A 16,911-nucleotide genomic window follows, 5' to 3' on the forward strand; every position below is an offset into this window, starting at 1 on the left:
CTAATCTCTGTCTCTGTGTTGTTTTCCTGGAGAGCCCCAAACTGCAACATTCACAAAATATGTAGATATCATGTACTATGCCCCCAATACAGAAGAGCTTTGGGCACTGATTAGAAAGGGTGACAAAGATAGCGTGGGACTCATTGACTGATGAGAGAACTCTTATGGGTGACTAGAACCATTTTTTTTTGTGGAATTTGCAAGCTGGAACACAGCAGTCTGCCAGCAGTCACACCCCACCTCTTCTGCTTTAATCTGGGATCTAATGGCCACAGTTCTGTTGGAGCAAAACTCTTTTTGATTCTCTTTTTCTTAAGGCTGGAACATGCTGGGCCTGATTTACTGGAAACACGACTATATTATGCAGCAGATGTTAATGAATGGGCACATGAGGTTAATAGTACTTTCTGATTGGCTAGTACATTTTGGAGAGAACATTGAAGCTATTAAAATGTGCAATTGGGAAACACAGCCCACAATGCCATCTACATATTTTTTGTGACCCTTGTTTAAAGGGTTTCATTCAATTCTCTAATAAGCGAGGGGAACCATTCCAACAGTGCCTTCTATTTATTTCTTCCTTTTTTTTTTTTCCTTTTCCAGGGCAGAGGAAATAATGCAGACCTGCTCTGCATCCTAGATCTGTTTATTTGCTTCTGCCACTTGCTTGGCTGTAGTGTTAAGGGAAGAGAATGTGGGAGAAGAAAAGTTATGCTCCTTAGAGGCTTTTCTAATTAACTGTTTGAAAGAGACTTTTAAAAAATGCCTAAGTGTGAGGTTATTTGTATGCCTAATTTCGTTTTTATGTTACACTTACTTTTAAGTGTAATTTATCAAGGCTTAACACTTGTATTCTTTCAGGGGCATTACAAAGAGCATTGCACATTTATTACAGCCCTTTAAATGGCTATGTTTTATTTCCATATGCTTTTAAACGGTTATTGAGTGGATTTGGTGCTCTTCCTGTAGTTAAAGTGCATTTTTTTCTTGTACATAAATGGTAAATAATTGATACCTGCCATATGCTTCTCTCTCCCTTTCTGAGCCCCCCTTTCCCTTTCCCCTCTTCACTCTCCTCTCTTCTCTCTTCCTATTGGTTATTCCCTTATCTTCTTCTCCATCCTTTCCTCTCCTCTCTCTGCAGGTTTCCACTGCTTTTAGCACCATTTCTATTGCCTCTCAATGTGCTCATTTGAGAGGGGATTTTATTAGGGTTCCTGAGACCATTGCATTACCCAGTGGGGGTGAAGGGAGGGAGAGAAGGGAGCCCAGCCTTTTATTAGGTGATGCCTGGATCAAGGATTTTAAGTAAGAATGGTTTCAGAGAACATTTAAATTTTTTTTTCAAATTGCTAAATTGATATTATATTTGTTTTTGTTTGTTGCCCCTGCTTCTCTGATTAACCAGAGACAACCTCTAGAAGTCTAAAGTAAAGGAAGACGTGGTCAAATGCCTGAAGCCATTCTTAGCAGGCAAAGCTTCCTAAGCTGAACAGTTTTAAAGAATTTCTCATTAGGAAAAAGAGAGGATAAATAATGTGAAAAGAAATTTAAAGAACATTCTGTCTTTGATAAACTTGTTTTTAGGAAATTCCTACTATATCAAGGATGCCAAACCATAAACATTTTAGACTGGTTTGCTTTTAAATCCCAAGAAGACAAAAATCAAAAGCCATTTAAAGATGTTACAACCCCAAAACACTAGAATTATTTTCCTTTTTGAGATAAAAAGGAGATGGAAATTAAAATGGAAATGCCAAGGACCCAGAATAACCAAAAGTATCTTGAAAAGGAAGAACAAAGTTGGAGGACTCTCACTCCCAATTCAATGCTTCCTACAAAGCAGTAATAATCTAGACCATGTGGTACTGGACAAGGGTAGATATATTGCTCATAGAAATAGAAACGGAAGTCCAGAATAGACCTATGTATGTAGGGTCAATTGATTTTAAACAAAGTTACTAATATAATTAAGTGAAGAAAGAATCATCTTTTCAACAACTGGTGCTGGAACAACTGGATAGCCACCTACAAAAGAATAAAGTTGGATCCCTACCTCGCACCATATACAAAAATCAACTCAAAATGGATTGAAGACCTAAATCTAAGAGCTAAGAATATATAACAGAAATAACTCATTGTGACCTTGAATTTGGCAATGAATTCTTAGATATGACACCAAAAGCACAAACAAAGAGAAAAACAAGTTGGATTTCTCTAACATTAAAAACTTTAGTTCTTCAAAGGACATAAGAAAGTGAAAACATTAACAAAACTGGAGAAAAAAAAATTCTAAATCATTTCTAAGGGATTTATACTTAGGATATTTAAAGAACTCTTATAGCTCAATGATAGTCAGATTTTCTCTCTCCAAAAGAGATAGACAAAAGGCCAACAAGTACAAGAAATAGAGATCATTAGCTACTGGCGCAATGTAAATCAAAACCAAAATGAGATAACACTTTGGATCCACAATAATAAAATGATAGACAATAAAATGTGTTGGCAAAGATATGGGAAAATTGGACTCCTCCTACACTGCTGGTGGGAATGTAAAATGGCATAGCCATTTGGAAAACAGTCTGTTCCTTAAATGACTAAACATAGAATTCCAAACAATCCAGCAATTCCACCCCAAGATACACACTCAAGAGATAGGAAAACATATCTGCACAAAAATTTGTACATAAAATGTTCATCTCAGCTTTATTTATAATACAACAAGGTGTAAACAAACCAAATGTTTATCAATTCATGGATGGATAAAGGAATGAATGACCTAAAAAGGAATGAATGGATGAACTTTGAGAGCATTAAACTAAGTAAAAGAAATCAGTCTTAAATGTTCATGTATTGCATGATTCTATTTATGTGATATATCCAGAATAGGCAGAATGTAGACATAGGAAGTAAATTAGTAATGCTAGGAAACACTGAGGAGACTGGAGAGGGATAGGTAGGGCAGTTTCTTTCTGGGATGACAAAATGACCTAAAATTGATTATGGTGTTGACTACAAAACTCTATGAATATACTAAAAGCCATTGAGTAGCATACTTTAAATGGCTGACTTGTGTGATATGTGAATTATGTCTCAGTGAAACCATCACCCTCCAAAATAATCCCAATAATATCCTTCCCCCAATCAAACTTTGATTTCTTCAAATAATACCTTCCAAAGCTCAAGACACTTGGTGCAAGTAAGCAATTATTCCTGCTTTCCAGGTGAAAAACTGAGACTCTGACTTTCCCAGAGTTTTACAAATAATTGCCAGTAGTGGCGAGGAGCCTAGATTTCTACCTCAGCTTCTTTTTGCAGGGTTCTTTTTGGCATTTCTTTCAGAAAGTTTTTTTTTAGAGGCAGCAGAAATATGAAAGAAAGCTGTCTTTGGGTTTCTTTTTTTTCTGTTTTTGCAGTACAGGGAATTGAACCCAGGAGTGCTCTACCTCTGAGTCACATCCCAGCTCTTTTTATTTTTTATTTTAAGACAGGGTTTCTAAGTTTCCCAGGCTGACCTCGAACTTGCAATCCTCCTGCCTCAGTTCCCTGAGTAGCTGGGATTACAGGTATGAGCCATGGTGCCAGGCTCATTTAAAAAATATCATTGTTGGGCTGGGGTTGAGGCTCAGTGGCAGAACACTTGCTTAACATGTGTGAGGCACTGGGTTCAATTTTCAGCACCACATAAAAATAAATAAAATAAAGGTCATTGACAAGTAAGTGTTTTAAAAATATATTATAAATAATATATATAAAATATATAATATATATAAAATAATATATATAAAAATATATAATCTTGCCTAAGCCAATTGTTAACGCACAAGGCTTGAGTCCTCTTTTAGGAGATTAACAGGAGAAGTTTGTGGTGAGTGAGGGGTTGATATTTCTTCATCACCTTCCTACCAGGTCATCATGAAAGCAGATCTTGGGCCAAATTCCTCTCTGCATGTGAGCATTCACTGAAGAGTCATGTAAGAAGACAAAAGACTGCTCAATCTGCTCTGTGCAAATGATGGCATCCCAGGTCTCTGCCCTTTGGATTACGTCCATCCCAACTTGCATAAAATCTCCCCTTGAGGCAGGTGTGGAGATCCTTCTCTGGCTGGATTCTATTCTTCTACAATCCAGGCAACTGGAAATATTCCTGGCTGAGTGTTGGACTTGGGAGCATTTAGAGGTCAAGCTCAGGGCATCATCTCAAAAGAGATGGACTATAGGTCTTGCTGGATTCTGAAAATCTTATTTGAGCAGGGGTCCAGGGTCTCTTCAATATTTTATCTACCTAATATCACCAACACATTTACTTTTACCATTAAATCCCATTTATAACCTTTTATAAATGTATTTATAACCCTTTGCCATTAAAGCCCATTTATAATCTCAGATCCACTGCTATAAAATGATACATCTGAGGAGGGATATAAGTCTGTGGAAAAACTCTGTGATATGCCAATTAAAAAGCATGAATTTGTTTAAGTAGTCACTTTTGGTATTTTTGAAATTCACTATGCTAATAAGCAAAACCTTTAGAGCTGACTGAGATATAGAAAACAGAAGCAATTGTAATAGGTCTTTGTAAGTTTATTTCTTCTTCTTTTTTTTTTTCTTGATAGAAGGCTTATCCAGTGCCCCAGGACCATAGATTTTCCATGAAGCAGCTGATTACTCCTGAAGTAGAAGTCTCGACTAGAATATGCAGAATATCTCACAGCCTGGAATATTTCAAATAGACACATTAATAAATATGCAACAAAACTTCAAGCAATACATTTTACATATTTTAATTACATATTGTGATGCTTATATCCTCAGGCTTGTAAGCAAATGGTACAATTTTTCAAATCAAATAAAGAGAAAATGGGCAGAAGAGAAAGACAGAGAAAGAAAAAATGGACAGTGGAGAGAAAGCAGAAACCAGAGACAGAAAAAGCAAAGAGGAAACAGAGGTAAAGTGGCAGATGTGAGAATCAGACCCAAGAGACATGCAGAGGGAACCAGAGATTGACATCCAAGGCAGTCATTTATCTTCAAGTTGCACATTTTTCTAATTACTGTGCAGTCCCTCAAAGACCTTCCCACCAGCCAAGAGTAGTAGGTCCTTATCATCAAAACTGTCCCTGGCCAAGCTGTGGGGATCAACAGTTCAACAGAAGCTTCTCCTGAGAAAATAAATCCAATAAACCTTCCTGGGTCTGTCAGGGCCCTGCTGTGTGTTAGGGACAGGATCCTTCCTACGCAGGCTAGGAGGGTTGCTGCTGCTCCCTAACTAGGAGCAAATTCCCAGCCCTGGGGCAAACAGTTGGCTGTGGGCAATGGTATGAGGTTCAGGCAAGTCCCTCCTTATCTTACTATTTCTAGTCATTGCCTGGCTTGGCTTTGCTTGGTGGAGTTATTTGATATTAGGCAAATTACTAAACCTTCCTGGACCTTGGATTCTACCTTTATTTAAAATGAGGTGGATTAGAGCACTAGTCCCCTACATACAACAAGACTCCTACAAAACCATGCTTTCTTTTCTTTTTAAAACTTTTTTTCTTAATTCATTTTCTTTTTTGTTAACAGACATTCCTCCCCCCACCCCATTAAAGTATCTTGTTAAAATGTTGGTTGTTCAGAGAGAAGCGTATTAGCACAGTTTTTCTCAAATACCATCAGGGTGCTGCTAATGGAGGAGGAAACAAAACTTGGACCCCCTGAAATCTGTGCTTGGAGTTATAAGCTCTTGCCTCCAGCTTAAAATGTATTTGCAGTTTTAGGTTTTATAAGTCCCATGAATGGTGCATTTTATTCCAAGTTCTTGTTTTACTCTAGTTTGTAATGCTCTAAACATAATGACATTTCCTCTGTTATTCACACTCCAGGGAAAGGTACCATGTTTATCATTGACTTCTTGTCCACCTAGCATACGCCCTATTTTAGTCAGCTATTTTGCTGATGTGACCAAAAGACTTGACAAGAACAATTTGAAAGAAGGAAAAGTTTATTTGGGCCTCAGAGTTTCACAGGTCTCAGTCCATAGATGGCTGACTCCATTGCTCTAGTCCCAAGATGATACAGAACAACATGGCAGAAGGCCTGGAGCAGGAAAGTAGCTCAGGATATGGCACTAGGAGGTAGAGAGAGAAAGAGAGGAGGTGGAGATGCTCCACTCACCAGAGACAAAATATATATCCCAAAGGCACACCTCCAGTAACCTACCTCCAGCCATACCCCTACCTGCCTACAGTTACCACCCAGTTAATCCATTCAAGTGGATTAACACACTGATTAGGTAAGGCTCTCATAACTCAGTCATTTCACCTCTGAACATTATGATATTGTCCCACACATGAGCTTTTGGGGGATTCCTCTTATCTAAACCATAACATGGCCTTATACTCTTTAGGGTCTATAATCCCTGCTTGAGCAGGGTGGCCTTACCTTATTATCTTTTATGTTAGCAAATATAGCTGAAAGGGAAATGGGAACCCAACAATGGCTCTAGGTTTGTCTTGGACCCGTTGGGTCTGGTAATCGTACCCACACTATATGAGTCTCTGGCAAAATATTGCTGATTTCATTTCCAGACCAAGGCAAAAAGATGATAAGAGAAGTGGTTGGAGAGTTAATGTAGGGGTTTTCTGACGTTCTCAGTCTCCTGAGAATTTGACCTTAGATTTGAGATATTCTTGTCCGTGTAAAGAAATGCCAAGGGATTCCAGTTTTTTTCAAAGAGCATCTTTATTAAACTCGATCATCTTGGCCTATCGAAGAGGGTCAGACTTGGAAATGGCGCTTGAACTTGAAGCATGCTTTCCAGTCATATTTATGGTCTTAGGCATCTGAAGTTCTCAAGGACCTCTTGTTCCAAGAAGCAAGTGTTACTTTAAAATGACCATGCCAAATGAGAAGGCATCATCTAGTCTACTGAGGACATTAAATTTGAGATCCGGCTGTCATGAAAAAGTACGACGAGTTTAAACATTTCGCAGAAGAGGGTCTTTTTAGAGTCATCTCTCAACAAGTTGTCTTGTGCTGCACAGATTGTCTCAATCATTACTAACAGATGCATCTGCAGCAAAAGACAATTTTGCAAGCCCAGGCAGAAAAGAACTCGTGTTTTTCTGAAATGTCTCCCCTGGCTCATATTAAAACTAGCCAGGAGAAGAGACATAGCAAAGTTTATTAGGGACAGTTCCCTGGAGGGGAAAATAATGGGGATAATGAGACAAATATTCCTAAGGCATCGAGGGGCTTCTGAAATAAGCAGACGCTGGTCTGCTGAAATAGCTGGTGAAGAAATGGTTTTGTTGTGCATAGTTCTACAAAATGTATTCTGCTAAACCCAATACATTTGAAATTACCTGAAGGGACTCTGTTCACTTTTAAAAGCATCAACACCAGAAGTAGTCGGTTGAGTAATAACCAACACAGCCTTACTGATATAGATAGTAACATAGTGGTAATGGTTTTGTGTGGGGGATCTGGGGGATAAAATTCATCTGGGTTTTAAGGATGGCCTGATTGAGCACTGTTTGTGTTTGGCAAGAATAGGGATTTGGGGGAGGCTGAGAAGGGGAGCTACCATTTTCTCTTCAAGTTTGGTTCTTTTTAAGAACCAAGAAGGAAGACTTGGGGACAGGTTGTTGGGACAGGGAGGTGTTTGGAAAATTTGGAAACTGCACCTTTGAATCAATTTGAATTAAGAAGGGTGCAGATGAAGAGTGTGGGGGTGGGGAGCACAGGGAGAGGGAGAGAGAGAGACAGAACTGTGATGGTGTGCATGTGGACTTCCTGGTCAACAGGGAGAGAAATTCTAAAGGTGTTGAGCCTGTAAAAACAAATTCTGCCACTGATTCAATCACATGCTTTGTAAATACAGCTTCTATGGTTCTTATTGTTCAACTGATGAATTCAGATAAGCACCCAGAGTGGAATAGTGAGGCCCCATTAGGCCACAACTGCCTGGATTTTGTGAGCTCTATAGATGCCCATTTCTCTGAGGCAAGTGTGTATTTTCTGCCTGATTTTGAGTGAATATAATTGGATACTTTTCCATATCCCTGACATGGAAGTGTAGGCCAAGTTCAATAGAAAGTGGAGATCCACATCCAGCTGGCCTTCAGTGCACTCACCCTTTTCTTCTGCATGATTTTCTCCCTTCTGCTGAGAGCATCTTCTTAAAAGGTTCAACACCCTTTCTTGTCTTTGCCCCCTCCTCCATCAATTTCTGCTTCAGCAAAAGATTTGACATGATTCATTTATATTTCATAGCGAATTTAAGCCAACACATTGCTTCTCCCAGAAGTAATTTCCCCTTAGCCTCAAATATGTGTGGCAGTTGAACTCATCCTGTGTCTGGCTTTGACTTGGTTCCTGTGTTTGTTGCAGCGTGAAAACAACTACAGGGGAATCATTGTAGGTTTTCGTGAGGTACAGCACGCAACTGTGGCAGCAGAAAGAGTTTTCATGCACGGATCATGTTATGATCAGAAAAAAATTATTATCTGTAACGAGAAAAAACAATGCTTGTATGCAAATCATGAAAGACCTTCTATACGAAATTGAATTTAAAAACCAAGAAGGAGGAGGAGGAGAAAGAGGAGGAGGAAAGTGAAGAGGTGAAGGAAAAATAAAAGGAGAGGAAAAGAAACAGGGAAACCATCCCCACCCTGTCCTGGGAGCTAAGAACAAAGAACCCAAATGACAATGTAGAGACAAAGGGACTGTGAAGGTCAGAGCTTGCTGGTATAAACAGGTGCCAGGGAACCAGGATGTTCCCAGTTCTTTTCTTCTTTTCTATGCTGACAAATTTGTCTGATGGGAAGACTTCAAAAGTGACTCCCAAACCACTTTTCTCATTTTCTTTCATTTTTGTTTTTACTCAAAATTTGCTTGCTTATGTCACACATACAAACAATGACACACACACACACACACACACACACACACACACACTACATTTTAGGACTTTTAGAAAATAGCTTTCCAGTCTTACTTGCTTTTTTTCCATTTTGCCTAGAACTTTCTTTTGCTAATTTATTTATTTGAAGCTACTGCAGGTCAAAGTTGAGTTTATTATTACCTTTAAAAATGTATACTAAAAAAATAGAAGAAAGGATATTCCGAGGAGCTAGCTAGGTACTGTGTAAAACCCAGAAGTTGTTCCAATTTCTACTTACAGGATTTAAAAGTTTGCTTTTGAACAGAGATAAAGCTAGGAGGAGAAAAGAAAAAAAGAACATCATCAAAGCAAAGCAAAAGAAGTCTGAAGGTCCAAAAGTACCATGTTAGCTTAAAAAAAAAAAAAAAAACAGATTAAAATAATCCAAAGAACCTCTGAAGACAGCAACAACTTTGTACACAGGGTGTATTGAAAATGATGTATCAGCTTAAAAAGATTTCTTCTTAAAGAAATATCTCTTTTCATACTTATAATGTCAAGCCAATGATATTGTCAATGAGTGAGAATGTGTGGCTTGAGGAAACTTTGTGCCTGACTTACAATTTTAAAATTAAACATTTATGAAATAATGGCTTGTATGTGCCTCATTTAGCTTAGGGCATGATGGCAACGGGTCCCAGCAATGCAAGCTACACTTCTAATCGAGTTATGCAATGAATGATTTTACTTTTTGCTATGTCCCACCTCATTAAAAAAATATTTTGGGGGGTACTGGGGTTTGAACTCAGGGGCACTCGACCACTGAGCCACATCCCCAGCCCTATTTTGTATTTTATTTAGAGATACGGTCTCAGTTAGTTGCTTAGCACCTTGCTTTTGTTGAGGCTGGCTTTGAACTTGTGATCCTTCTGTCTCAGCCTCCCGAGCTGCTAGGATTACAGGCATGCACCACTGTGCCCAGCTATGTCCCACTTCTTTAAGGGCAGAAAGAAATAGGATTTCTTCTAGCAAAATCTGGGTCCCCCAGGCTCCATCTGGCTGCCACCCTCTCAGACTACATTTGTGGTAACCTTCTCTCCTGAGCATGAGAGCCCAACCCAGAGAGTTTTAAAGATGTATATCTAAACTTTGTTACAGAGGGTGTGAAATTAAAAACTATGAAACAACAATAGCCTTTTAAAAAATTTATTTTGGCCTGTTTCATATATACCAAGCATATCTGGGGCTTTCTATTAGTTCTTCCTTATCCCTAAACCTCACAAGCCAACCAACATCTTCAGCCCCACCTCTAATCTAAGGAAGAGAAGCCTTCCTGTTTGGCCTCTGGGTCCTTCCCTTCCCTATTGGTGGGCCTCTTTCATGTGTAGGTGAGGCATTTGCTCATGTGCAAGCTGACAGCAGGGTAGGTAGGGTGGGAGATGAGCGGAGCTCTACAGAGCCCCAGTGTTAGAACCCTGCAGAGCAGTGTGGAGGCATGTCTGTGTCACATGACTAACTTCCCAAAAGATGTGATCCACCTGCTGCCCACAGTACCAGGCAGTTTCTGTCTCAGAGTTAAGCCCAACTGCCATATATTTGAGCTTTCTGTCTGGAAAACAAATGGAGAGCATGAAAAGTCATACTGTTTTTTTTTCCCCCCAGGTTTTGAGTGACTTGTGAATGAATATTCTAACTCACTTCTTCATCCTGGGCTGTGTGCTACTTGTTCGTCACTTGTGAGGAGAACATCAAGGTGGTACCTGGAATGATGGTGGGTGTGAGGCGGAAGTTAGAAGGCCAACATTTGAACCTTATCTTGATCACTTATCAACTGGGTGACCTGGGGAAGATCACTTAACTTCTCTGAGTCTTAGACATCTCCTCTGCAAAATAAGGATTCATGAAACACATAATATAGGCAAAACATTCATTGGGGTGCCTAGCACTTGGCAAGCATTCTGGAAGTTACTCATAATTGTTATTCTGATTATCAGTCTTAGAGCCTGTATAAAGTCTTTGGTACTTGGACTACATACTTCTGAATGCAAATGATAAGCTTTATCAATCATGTTGGAAAAATACTGTGGGTGTTTTTGCTGCTGTGACCAAAAGACCTGACAAGAACAATATTAAAGGAGGGATAGTTTATTTTGTTGCTCGCTGTTTCAGAGATCTCAGTCCACAGACAGCTGGCTCTGTTCTTTGGGGCTGCAGCTGAGTCAGAACATCATGGCAGAGGAGTGTGGTGAAGGAAAGTGGTTCTACAGAGAAATTAAGCTCAGCTCACAAAGTATGTACCCCAAAGACATGTTCCTAGGGACCCACTTCTTCTAGCCACACCCCATTTACCTATAGTTGCCACTTAGTTAATCCCTATCAGGAGATTAATGCACGGATTGGTTAAGGCTCTCACAACCCAATAGTTTCTCCTCTAAACCTTCTTGCTTTGTCTCACACATGAGCTTTTGGGGGACACCTAATATTTAAACTATTACAGTGGATGGTTTATAATGGTGGGGTTTTATGTTTTCTCCTTATAGATAGACAGTTGTGACATTCTTACCTTTTGTTTATTTTTCCTTTCTAATACTACTTAATGTCCTCTTAAGGGATAGGCTTTTAGGCAATTTTATGTATATATGAAAAATTTAAAATAAATAGAAAATAACTATCCACTATACTTGGTAAAATGTTGTATTCTAATATCATACATTTGATCACACTAAGTATACTTTTTTGTAGAAATTATATATGTATTAGCATCTTTTTGGGGGGCACAAATGTGGCACACAATATGATACTGGGGCCAGGAAAACACTACCTCAAAGCACTTTGAGCTGAAAGAGTTTTGGAAGGTCACAGGAAGGTCACTCTGACTGTAGCCTGCCTTTCTGTGTGAAGCATGCTCAAAAAGGAATTGTTTGACCTACCTTGCCTCAAAGTAGATCATGTGACATTCAGTTCAGTAGGGTCCTGCCTCATACCCAGGGGGCAGGAATGCTACATAGGTAGGCCAAGAAGAATCTGAACAAACAGGCCTTGCCGGGTTCCCCCTAAATTTATTGCCATCAAATCACACCCTTTTTGTTCATCCTCGTTTCTACACAGCTACCCACTTATTTCATCAGAGTTGGCATAAACGCATACAGTTTTGGTCTTTGAATCTGTTTCTGAAGGCTCCTGTGTCATGTAAAATTTTGTTAAATAAATTTGCTATGCTTTTATCTTGCTAACCTGTTTTTTGTTAGAGAAGTATTGACCATGACCCTTATGATGAATGAAGAAGTATTACCTTTTCTGCCCTACAGTGGTAAACAAAATAACTAATCTGTATTGAGAAGCCATCTACCATGCTGGCTGTGTATGTGTAGGCATGCATATACCTCAAGCTGAGAAATTAAAATATTTGCCTGAAATTCCTTTGACAAAAATAAGTTGATTATTCGTTTTTGGTATCATTGTAGATTACCTATTTGCCAGTTCATGAAGTTAGTAAAATGATTTCAGAGGTCTCTCTATATCTAGAAGAGTGGCTGATGAAAATTTGCTATGTTGGCCTCTGAGTACTTAGATTCCATTAATGGTGAGGACTCTTTGTCTTTTGATGAGGAAATTTAAATATGGATTTGTTGTCATGGAAGGAAGAACTTTGGTGCCTTGGGCATGTTATTACTTTCTTTGAGGTACTGTTTCCTGATAAAGAAGATTTTGTTTTCCACAAAGACCCTCCACATTTGTTAAACATTTTAATAATTTATTTCATTTCTTGTGTTAAATAGTAGTTAGAACATAAGTTTTGGGTATCATCATCTATGGGCCACCAGCTCCAATGGATTAAGTGTTGAGTGGCAAGACGTGTGGCTTGGGTTCTCACTCATTGGTAGTAGGGTTTTGTGCCCATTTGGAAAGCACAAAATGAATTTCTGGAAATTAACAAAACACATAAAAGTTTTAAAATTAACAAATGACCAGCTTGTTAGTGACAGTCCATGTGATTTCACACCTTGCGTTAGAGAATAAAACTTTTATCAAGTGTGTTCATTATTTTGTTGAAACCATCAAACAAACCTCCTTTCAGAAGCTGTAAGCTGGTTGGCACTTTTTTCTTTTTCTTTTCTTTTTTTTTTTTTTGTACAAAAGTGAAATATTCTGCTCTGTGGGCCCAAATGAAGGGCTGAAGCATGAATACTCAAATGCATGTTATGTACAGACAATGCATCATGATGTTTATCCTGCTTCATGTCAAAATTTCAGAAGGCGTTAGAAATGGCAGCCTCTTGGTTCTTAGAGCGTCCTGTTTTTCTCCCAATGTTTTATCTTAAAAAATGTGGAGCCTACAAAAAAATTGAAATAATAATATAATCCTGACACTGTTTACCCCATTCAATGATTGTTTTAACATTTTGCCACTATCGAGTTCCATTGCCTGTTCTGCCTCCCACCTATCCATGTCCCACCATCTGGATTCGTCTAAAGTTTTCCCTCATGCGAAGATGCAGGCTGAACATTTTTGCAAAGAGGTAACACAGCAGAGGAGGAGAAGCTTGCAGAGAAGATAGGAATATGAACAATTGTTCTCTCTTGTAAAACTGAAGAAGTTGGGTAAAGTCATCCCTTGGATCAAGTGACAGGGGTGACAGCTGTACATTAGGGCAGGGGCTTACAGAGTTAGGGACTTAAGGAGTTAGTGGATGAGAAAGGGGAGCTAGAGACAGGGTGGCTCCTCCTTGCATTTAAATGTTTGAAGACCCTGAGTCAAATACACATCTATTATTAACTCATGGGACTTCTCCTTCCTACATTTCTGAGGCAAAACTTGTGATGCTGCCCTTATGAGATCTACTCATGACTCCTAGGCTAACCTCCCCAAAGTTTGTTTTTCCTTTGAGGATATGTTTTGATAGTCATTTATACTAGGTGTGACAAATAAAAAGACTTGAGGCTGGGGTAAAGGCAGAGGAGGGAATCTCAGGATGATTGGCTCCAGGCATTGTAAAGGCAGCTCAAAATTTTATTTCTCATTTTAAAACCATGATTCTCTAGGGTGGAGGGCGCAGAGGAATATTTGGGAAGACAAGAATTGAGAAATGTTCCTGAAATTGGTGTCTGAAGAAATCACAACTGAAATCCTGTGAGGGGAGGAAACAGAAGAATAGGCTGAATGCCCACGCCCTGGAGTCCCCAGTTAAGGCTGAAAATGATAGACTGTCCTTCCCAAAATAACACTAAAAAAGTAAATGGCAGAAAAATAAATGATACACTTTATACTATTTTCCAGAATTATCCAGCTTTTACTTTTTTCTTTAAACTTCTGTTCCTGGCATATATTGCCTCTGTGGCAAAGATGTTGGAAATTGATTAAAAAAAAAAATACTGTTAGCCCTCCATGTCCATGGGCTCTATCTACATAGATTTAATAAACCACTCACTGAAAATATTTGGAAAAATATGCATCTGTGCTGGATATGGACAGTCCTTTTGGCTAGTCCTTATTCTCTGAGCAACACAGCATAAAAACTATTTACACAGCATTTACATTGTGTTAGGCATTATATGTAAAATAGGAATGGTTTCAGGTATACAGGAGGATGTGCATATTTTATATGCAAACACCATGTTATTTTATATAAGGAGTTAAGCATTAGTGGATATTGACATCTGGGGGTACTAGAACCAATCCCCTGAAGATACCAGAGAGATGACTATATGAGCCAAACCCTGAAACAGCAGTAGCAGACAGCTGTCACAGAAGGACAGGGAGGATGGAGATCCTGTCCTGGCTCACTCTCATGCTCTGGTTCAGGTCCCTGAGCCAGATCATGGGACGAACTTGGAGCTCTTGTGTTTTTTTTTTTTTTTTTTTTCTCCACCCAGCTGGTTCTATAAGCCTCAGAATCTCCACTATAGAAGTAGGAGTGGGGAGGAGCCATACCACAGTGGGCTCCCTGCTTCTTGTAGGTAAGGACAGTTCACAGAACAAGTGTCACCATGGCTGTGAATTAATTACTGATAACATTTCCAATCCCATCTTCCTTTAGCCTCCACCAGTAGGTGGCTCATGCATAAGTGCCCAAATAGCTCAGCCTCATGATATGAGATGAGGTATGCACCCCTAACACCATCCTTATCAGTAGCTGCGATAAAGAAACATCTGTCCCCACAAAAAGTCAAGGGCAAAGGTCATCTGGCATTCCAAGGGAACTCTCCAGCAGGGAGCCTTCTAATTGGCTGGTATTGATCGGTAAATTGTGTCCCTGCTGTGATTAATTCTAGACCCCTCAAACTCTTCACAGCATGAGCGTGATAGGTCAAGGTTTGGGGCCTCTAAGCATCATTTACAAATGGACCTCAGGTCCTTAAAGGTGCCAGTGAAGGATCGCAGCTTGTTAACTCTCCCCTGGCTGCTAGTGCTAACCTAGGAAGCCGGTTTCACTCAGTTTCTTGCTATTACTAATAGCAGCTTAATGGGATGCTAATGTGAGGAACAGACGTTATCAGATGGCTTGTGTGATTTATGATGGATTTATTACCACTCTGAGTTCCCTTGGTGATCAGTGCATCTTTTCCCCATCCATCCCTGTTATTGGCCTTAGCAAATGGTTTCATAATTAATTAATTTTTTTCCTGAAGGGGGTTAAATTATTTTTGCCCTGCTGCTTTTCCTCCATATTTAATTCTCAATGGACACTTCCTCTCTGTGAGCCTACCAAAGATGGAATATACGAGCACACAGATGTTCTCTCCTCCCGATACTTCCTGCCAGCTAATGCTGGCTCATCTTTCTAGATTAGTGGTCCTCAAGCTAGGCTGTTCACTGGAGTTCCCTGGAAAAGCTTTTAAAATACTTATGCCTCAGTCCCAGGCCCAGAGAGTCTGGTTTAATTGATATGGGGGTGCTGCCTGGATATTGGGGAGCTTGAAAAGCTCCTGGAGGTGATCCTAACGTGCTGTCAAGGATGAGAACCACTGGAGTAGAATAAAATCTAGACCACACTAAACACTACCTTCTCCATGATGCTTTTTCCATGTCTCCCAAAAGACGTGACCTCTCAGTCCTTGGAATCCATGTAACACTTTGTACTTGTCCTTGGAACCTGTATAGTCCTTTACATATTTCCTTTGATAGCCACCTTTGGTTTGTGTGTTTGTAATCTCATCTTACTGCTTCTATCAGACTGCAAGCTCTTTGTCGCAGGGATAGCTCTTGAGCCACCCTTGTGCTGTTGCGGGGACTTGTATATTGCAGGAATGTTCAGTAAATATTTTTTGACCTGAATTTCACCAGTGACCATGCTTCTTGGGAAGTGGGCTCCCAGCCCCCAATCCTGTATACATCTCAGGCAATGTGAGTGGATTCTATTTCAGGGTCTGAAGAGATTTTGCCTGCCAGTGGGTTCCTGCTGTTCTCTCCCGTCACTTCTCACCAGGTGACCACATGTCCTGGTTTGTTGGGGACAGTCACTGTTTATGCCTTTGGTCCGAGCATCTTTATGAATAGCACATTCATTTTTTATCCCCTCTCAAAGGTGTCCCAGTTTGGATGACAAATTATATGGTTCTTCTACTTCTCTCCCTCCTCCTCCAGTTCTCTTTCTCTAGGCAGCCTAGAAAATTCAGACTTCTTCAGGTCTCAGACCCTTTTTATGTGGTAGGGCCAAGCGAGCTTCAGAAAGGTCTCTACTAATGTTGTATAAGTCTATAATTCCCCATATAAACAAGTATAAAAACAGGCAAGAGTAATCCACAGTGTTAGAATTCTGCCAGGATTGTGGTTTCTTTGGAGGGAGGTGGGCCTGGATCAGGGAACTTGGAGAGGGGGATTGTGTGATGCTGGAGATACTGTCTTTTTGTCTGAGTGGATTACTTAGGGATGTTCATTTTGTGAAAATTTATCATGCTGTAATGTTTATTCCTTTTTTCAATATGTGCATTATACTTCCAATTTTTTTTTAAAAGAAGCAAAACCATAATCAGCTTAGAAGTGCAAAAGTCAATACTTATTAAGGAATATACTGGGTCTGATTGATCAACACTTATCAACACTA

The 16,911-nt window shown here is 39.6% G+C and overlaps 1 long non-coding RNA gene across 1 annotated transcript in view; it reads left to right on the forward strand.

Annotated features, from left to right (window-relative positions):
* LOC139707705 (uncharacterized) overlaps positions 1-11,416 on the forward strand; it is a 115,989-nt gene extending 104,573 nt beyond the window's left edge. The window contains exon 4 of the long non-coding RNA XR_011709166.1: positions 10,529-11,416. This is a non-coding gene — a long non-coding RNA (uncharacterized lncRNA). The remainder of the gene's footprint in view (positions 1-10,528) is intronic.
* Positions 11,417-16,911: the final 5,495 nt, after the last annotated feature.

Source organism: Marmota flaviventris, chromosome 11, assembly GCF_047511675.1.
Source record: "Marmota flaviventris isolate mMarFla1 chromosome 11, mMarFla1.hap1, whole genome shotgun sequence".
NCBI lineage: Eukaryota > Metazoa > Chordata > Mammalia > Rodentia > Sciuridae > Marmota > Marmota flaviventris.